General features: G+C 37.5%; 1 non-coding gene across 1 annotated transcript; it reads right to left on the bottom strand.

Annotated features, from left to right (window-relative positions):
- Positions 1-7296: 7296 nt before the first annotated feature.
- Positions 7297-7404, bottom strand: LOC148573403 (small nucleolar RNA R71). The gene has a single exon (XR_015906650.1). It is a non-coding gene; the product is annotated as a small nucleolar RNA R71 (small nucleolar RNA).
- Between the last annotated feature and the right edge of the window lie 460 nt (positions 7405-7864).

Genomic DNA, 7864 nt, shown 5'->3' with positions numbered 1-7864 from the left:
AGATATGGCTAAGAAAGCTAAGGAGAGCTATATTCGAACTTATGGAAAACTCCTTGAGGTAAAGGAAAACCTCCAATCCTCCTATGATGACTATGCCGAGTTGCAGGGGCACATAGTAAATGGCATGGCCGCCTTGTACGAGAACTTGAAAGCTCAAGCTCGGGTGCTTGCTTCGGACAACGATCTTACCTTGTTTAGTGTGGATAACGTTGTTGAGGATGGTAAGATCGTGCCAACCCCTGATGATGATGAGACTCCTGCTCCGGATCCTCCTGCCAAGGCTTCTGCGGCTCCTTCTGTCGAGACAACCCAACCTGAGGCCGACCCCGATGTGGAGATCTTGAATGGCCCTGATGGTGTGGTCGGGGCTGTTCCGATTTCAGTCATTCCTCCAGCTCCTCAGGATGCGGCGACGGGGGCGAAGCTGAACCCCTTGTGACTTCTCTTTTACTGCTCTTTTTGAATATGTGTTGGCATGGTCCGACTTGTGGACCTTAAAACTATTTATATTGTAATTTTTTGGGTAACTCTCTGACACTTACAGTTGCTTTCTAGAAACTTTTGGTTTTTAATCAAAGCACCTTTGCTCTTGGGTTGCCTGTTGGGTAACCTTTGAGTTTTTAATGCTTTAATTTTGTGTTAACTGTTCTGGTAGTGTGTTGGCTGGCTTCTGAGGAATGCTTTTATCCTTTGGTTGTTGTTTCACCTCTTTCTGGTTTTCTTCTTGGAGTAGCATTCCTTTTGCAGATTTTTTGCCTTTTTTAGCCTAGATACTTGTTAGGGTTAGGTGTTGGTTTGGCCAACGTCCTTCTTAACGATCTCGAGGTAGTGTTCTTTCATGAACTTCTACCTTTTTTGTGTTGGTCTGTACTTCTTCTAGTTGTATTGTCAACTTTTCCGAGTTACTTCATTCTGCCTTTTGGCGATCTCGCCTTTGTAGCTTGGTGTTCGAGCTTTTAGTCGGTTTCTAATAACTTTCTAGGTAGTGTTCTTATTTAGAACTTTTTCTTTTCAGTTTATTTGGACGTCTTTTGAGCCTTGTTTGGATTTGAGATTCCTTTTGCTTTTTAAGTGGTGTCCTTTACGGACTCCTACCTTTTAGCTTAGCAACTTTGGCGCTAGGTTTTTTCAACTTTTTTCGTCCTTCGTATGGTTAGGGAGGCATTGTTTCCTTTTTAGTGTTCCTTTAGCTTGGTCCGACTTCTCTGTCGGGCCTTCCCAAGTTACTTTTCGCAACCTATTTTTTATCCGACCTCGTCAGGTCGCTTTATACGGGTTGTTTTTATAACTTCTCACATTAATTTGAGCCTTGTCGCTTTACCTTGCCGACCTTTCTTAGTCGGGTGATGAAATTTGCGTTTTGTCGAGTATAAATTAATGCGCCTTGGTAGGAAACTTTTTAGGGAATCTCTATTTTTATTAGAGTAAGATGCAATGAATGAAAAAACCCTTTAGTGGGAAAAAGAGCACACCTTGGCTCATGTGTGGGGTACCCTGCAAGTCGGGCTGCCTTCAGGTCTTAGCCTGGTGCCTCGTTAAAAAACTCTTTAGTGGGAAAAAGAGCACACCTTGGCTCATGACCTTTCTCTAGCTATAGTACCTTCTTAGGTTACAGGCGTGCCATGAACTCGGGAGCTCCTGCCCTTGGAGGTCGGCTATCCTATAGTAACCTTTTCCTAGTACTGTTGTAATCCGGTATGGTCCTTTTCAGTTAGCTGCTAGCTTTCCTTTTCCTGACCGACTTGCTCCGATGTCATTTCGGATTAGGATGAGGTCGTTGCTAGAGAAGCTTTGTTGGATTACCTTCTGGTTGTACCTTGAGGCCATTCGACGCTTCAGGGCTTCCTCTCTGATCCGAGCTCTTTCTCGAACTTTTGGAAGCAGGTCAAGCTCTTCCTTTTGTGTTCGGGCGTTGGTGTCCTCATTGTAGAAGATCACCCTAGGGGATCTTTCATCTACTTCTACGGGGATCATAGCCTCCATTTTGTAAGCGATTCGGAAGGGTGATTCTCCTATGGTGGAGTGTGGTGTTGTCCGGTATGCCCATAGGACTTGGGGGAGCTCTTCAGCCCATGCTCCTTTCGTGTCCTATAATCGACGCTTTAACCCTGCCAATATGACTTTGTTGGCAGCCTTCGCCTGTCCGTTGGCTTGTGGGTGTTCTACTGAAGTGAACTGGTGCTTTATTTTTAGATTATCTACCAGGTTCCTGAAGCCCGTGTCGGTGAATTGAGTCCCATTGTCCATGGTGATGGAGTGGGGAACTCCAAACCTTGTGATGATGTTTCTGTATAGGAACTTCCGACTTCTTTGGGCGGTGGCGGCGGCCAATGGCTCTGCCTCAATCCACTTTGTGAAGTAATCTATTCCTACAATGAGGAATTTGACTTGTCCAGATCCCTGGAGGAATGGTACGAAGAGGTCGAGTCCCCACTTTGCGAATGGCCAGGATGAGATCATATCTTTGGCCGACCGCTGAACGATCGGCTTCTAGCTGGTAAAGAAATTTATAAAATTAATCGCGTTGCAAGTATAGATTCTAAACCAACAGAGAACCCTTTCGTACAAAAGTTTGGTTGTCACAAGTAACAAACCCAATAAAATTTATAAACCGAAGTATTCAAACCTCGGGTCATCTTCTCAAGGAATTGCAGGGAAGTATGATTTATTATTGGTTATGGAAAACAGTATTTTTGGGTTTTTGAAAAAAGTTTGAATGAGAAAAATAGGTTGCATGGACTAATAAATCAATAGCTAATAAAACTCTAGGCAAGGTATGAGAATTTGAAAGCCCTATCCTAGTTATCCTTATCGATGGTGATGAGAATTGAGTTTCAATCCCACTTAGTTAACCTTTACTAAAGCAAAGGAAAGTCAAGTGGACTAATTAGTTTGATCTTCAGGTCCTAGCCAATTCCTAAGAAAGGACTAGAGTTATTGGAATTCAATTCAATTAGCAAAAATAACAATTATCAATCACGATGAGTTTGATAACTCAAGAGTCTCCAATTAATCAATTAAAGCCAAGAATATAAAAGCTAAATAAGAATCATAAATCTAAAATACCTCAGTTTATATTAAATAAAGAAAATCCTAACATGAATGGTTCATAAGCCAATTTGGCAACATAAGTAATTAACAAATAAAAGGATTAAAGTATCTGAAAGTAGAAGAGAAATATAAAGTAAAAGGAATATTGAACCTGTGACTGAAGATGAAATGAACTAAACTAATAGAAATCCTAAAATCCTAAATCCTAAGAGAGAGGAGAGAACCTCTCTCTCTAAAAACTACATCTAATCCTAAAATTATGAATTATGAACGTATGATCCCCTCTCCTTTTGATTCCTCCATTCTCTAGCTTATATTCTGTGTTTCTGGATTCAGAATTGGGCCAAAAAAGGGTCCAAAAATCGCTAGGGGCATTTTCTGTAGATTCTGGTGCGTGGCGTCTGTCACGCATTCGTGATGAGCAGATAATTTATACGCTTTTTGGCATTATTTTTACATAGTTTTCAGTATAATTTAGTTAGTTTTTAGTATATTTTTATTAGTTTTTAAATAAAATTCACATTTCTGGACTTTATTATGAGTTTGTGTGTTTTTCTGTGATTTCAGGTATTTTCTGGCTGAAATTGTGGGACTTGAGCAAAAATCAGATTTAGAGGTTGAAGAAGGACTGCAGATGCTGTTGGATTCTGACCTCCCTGCACTCAAAGTAGATTTTCTGGAGCTACAGAACTCTAAATGGCACGCTCTAAATTGCGTTGGAAATTAGACATCCAGGGCTTTCCATCAATATATAATAGTCCATACTTTGCTCGGGTTTAAATGACGCAAACTGGCGTTCAATGCCAGTTCCATGCTGCATTCTGGAGTTAAACGCCAGAAACAAGTTGCAAAGTGGAGTTAAATGCCAGAAACAGGTTACAAACTGGCGTTCAACTCCAAGAGAAGCCTCTACATGTGTAAAACTCAATGCTCAGCCCAAGCACACACCAAGTGGGCCCTGGAAGTGGATTTCTGCATCAATTACTCATTCTGTAAACCCTAGTAACTAGTTTAGTATAAATAGGACTTTTTACTATTGTATTTACATCTTTGGATTATCTTTTGATCCTTTGATCACGTTTGGGGGCTGGCCATTCGGCCATGCCTGGACCTTATCACTTATGTACTTTCAACGGTAGAGTTTCTACACACCATAGATTAAGGTGTGGAGCTCTGCTGTTCCTCATGAATTAATGCAAAGTACTATTGTTTTTCTATTCAATTCAAGCTTATTCCTATTCTAAGATATCCATTCGCACACAAGAACATGATGAATGTGATGATTATGTGACGCTCACCATCATTCTCACCTATGAACGCGTGCCTGACAAATACTTCCGTTCTACATGCAAACAAGCTAGAATGAGTATCTCTTAGATATCTAATACAGAGGACCGAGTCCGAGATATTAGAATCTTCGTGGTATAAGTTAGAACCCATGGATGGCCATTCTTGAGACCCGGAAAGTCTAAACCTTGTCTGTGGTATTCCGAGTAGGATCTGGGAAGGGATGGCTATGACGAGCTTCAAACTCGCGAGTGCTGGCGTAGTGACAGACGCAAAAGGATAGTAAATCCTATTCCAGTATGATCGAGAACCGACAGATGATTAGCCATGCAGTAACAGTGCATTGGACCATTTTCACAGAGAGGATGGGATGTAGCCATTGACAACGGTGATGCCCTATATACAGCTTGCCATGGAAAGGAGTAGGAATGATTGGATGAAGACAGCAGGAAAGCAGAGGTTCAGAGGAACAAAAGCATCTTTATACGCTTATCTGAAATTCTCATCAATGAATTGCATAAGTATCTCTATCGTAGTTGATATTTTATTTATGTTTTTATTATCAATTCACCATAACTATTTGAATCCGCCTGACTGAGATTTACAAGGTGACCATAGCTTGCTTCAGGCCGACAATCTCCGTGGGATCGACCGTTACTCACGTAAGGTTTATTTCTTGGACGACCCAGTGCACTTGCTGGTTAGTTGTGCGAAGTTGTGATAAAGAGTTGAGATTACAATTGTGCGTACCAAGTTGTTGGCGCCATTGATGATCACAATTTCGTGCACCAAGTTTTTGGCACCGTTGCCGGAGATTGTTCGAGTTTGGACAACTGACGGTTCATCTTGTTGCTCAGATTAGGTAATTTTATTTTATTTTTAAGCTTTTTATTTCTTATTTTTGAAAAATACAAAAAAAATTTCTTTTACGTTTTTCCCAAAATAATTTTCGAAAATAAAAATTTTTTTTCTTCTTTGTTCTTCCCAAAATAATTTTCGAAAAAAATACCAAAAAAAAAGTTAACAAAATCATAAAATCAAAAATAATTTGATGTTTCTTGTTTGAGTCTAGTGTCTAATTGTAAGTTTGGTGTCAATTTCATGCTTTTAACTTTTCTTAAATTTTCGAAGAACACATGCATTGAGTCTCTTTCTTGTTCTTCATGATCTTCAAGTTGTTCTTGGTAAGTCTCCTTGTTTGATCTTTAAAATTTTCTTGTTTTGCATCTTTTCTTGTTTTCCATATGCAATTTTAATTTGTTAGTGTCTAAATATTAAAAATTTCTAAGTTTGGTGTCTTGCATGTTTTTCTTTTCTTAAAAATTTTCAAAAATAAGTCTTGATGTTCATCTTGATCTTCAAAGTGTTCTTGGTGTTCATCTTGACATTCAAAGTGTTCTTGCATGCATCTTTTATTTTAATCCAAAATTTTTATGTTTTGCATCAATTTTATGTTTTTCTCTTTCTTCATTGAAAATTCAAAAATAAAAAAAATATATTTCCCTTTTTCTTCTCATAAAATTCGAATATTTGAGTTGACTTTTTCAAAAATTTTTAAAATTTAATTGTTTCTTATGAGTCAAATCAAATTTTCAATTTAAAAATTCTATCTTTTTCAAATCTTTTTCAAAAAAACAAATCTTTTTCATTTTTTCTTTCATATTTTTGAAAATTTCAAATTGATTTTCAAAAAATCTTTTTCTTATCTTGTTTCATAATTTTCATAATTAATGCTAACAATTAATGTGATTGATTCAAAAATTTTTTAAGTTTGTTACTTGCCTATTAAGAAAGGTTCAATCTTTAAAATTTAAAATCATATCTTTTTGTTTCTTGTTAGTCAAGTAATCAACTTTAATTTTCAAAATCAAATCTTTTTAAATTTCTTTTTCAAATCCTTTTCAAAATAAATTTCAATCACATCTTTTTCAAAATTAATCTCAAAATATTTTCTAACCTCTTTTCTAACTTCCTATCTTTTCAAAATTGATTTTCAAATCTTTTTCAATTAATCACTTAACTTTTTGTTTGATTCTTATCTTTTTAAAACTACCTAACTAACTCTCTCTCTCTAATTTTTGAAAATCCCTTCCCTCTTTTTCAAAATTCCTTTTTAATTAACTAATTGTTTTGAATTTTAATTTAATTTAATTTTATTTTCTTTTTTTAAAAAAAATTTCGAATTCTAACCTTAATTTTAATTTAAAAACAAAAAATATTTCTATTTTATTTTATGTAATTTTCAAAAATTCTACTCTCTCACCTCCTTCTAATTCATTTATCTACTAACACTTCTATTCTCCTTAAAAATTCGAACCCTCTCTCCCTCTTTCTGTGTTCGAATTTCTTTTCTTCTTCTACTCACATAAAGGAATCTCTATACTGTGACATAGAGGATTCCATATTTTGTGTTCTCTTCTTTTTCATATGAGCAGGAACAAGGACACGAACATTCTTGTTGAAGCTAATCCTGAACCTGAAAGGACTCTGAAGAGGAAGCTAAGGGAAGCTCAAGCTCAACTTTCTGGAGAAAATCTGACAGAAATTTTCGAAAAAGAAGGAGACATGGCCGAAAATAACAATAATGCAAGGAAGATGCTTGGTGACTTTACTGCACCAAATTCCAATTTACATGGAAGAAGCATCTCAATCCCTGCCATTGGAGCAAACAATTTTGAGCTGAAACCTCAATTAGTTTCTCTGATGCAACAGAATTGCAAGTTTCATGGACTTCCATCAGAAGATCTTTTTCAGTTCTTAACTGAATTCTTGCAGATCTGTGATACTATTAAGACCAATGGGGTTGATCCCGAGGTCTACAGGCTCATGCTTTTCCCGTTTGCTGTGAGAGACAGAGCTAGAATATGGTTGGACTCTCAACCTAAGGATAGCCTGAACTCTTGGGATAAGCTGGTCACGGCTTTCTTAGCCAAGTTCTTTCCTCCTCAAAAGCTTAGTAAGCTTAGAGTGGATGTTCAAACCTTCAGACAAAAGGAAGGTGAATCCCTCTATGAAGCTTGGGAGAGATACAAGGAACTGACCAAAAAGTGTCCTTCTGACATGCTTTCAGAATGGACCATCCTAGATATATTCTATGATGGTCTGTCTGAATTATCACAGATGTCATTAGACCATTCTGCAGGTGGATCCATTCACCTAAAGAAAACGCCTGCAGAAGCTCAAGAACTCTTTGACATGGTTGCAAATAACCAGTTCATGTACACTTCTGAAAGGAATCCTGTGAATAATGGGACGCCTCAGAGGAAGGGAGTTCTTGAAATTGATACTCTGAATGGCATATTGGCTCAGAATAAAATATTGACTCAGCAAGTCAATATGATCTCTTAGAGTCTGAATAGATTGAAGGAATCATCCAACAATACTAAAGAGGCCTCTTCTGAAGAAGAAGCTTATGATCCTGAGAACCCTGCAATAGCAGAGGTGAATTACATGGGTGAACCCTATGGAAACACCTATAATCCCTCATGGAGAAATCATCCAGATTTCTCATAGAAGGATCAACAAA

This window comes from Arachis ipaensis, chromosome B2 (assembly GCF_059453495.1).
Source record: "Arachis ipaensis isolate K30076 ecotype BB chromosome B2, ASM5945349v1, whole genome shotgun sequence".
Classification (NCBI taxonomy): domain Eukaryota; kingdom Viridiplantae; phylum Streptophyta; class Magnoliopsida; order Fabales; family Fabaceae; genus Arachis; species Arachis ipaensis.
Note: the sequence above shows the minus strand (reverse complement) of the source record. Positions and strands in the feature narration are given on the sequence as shown.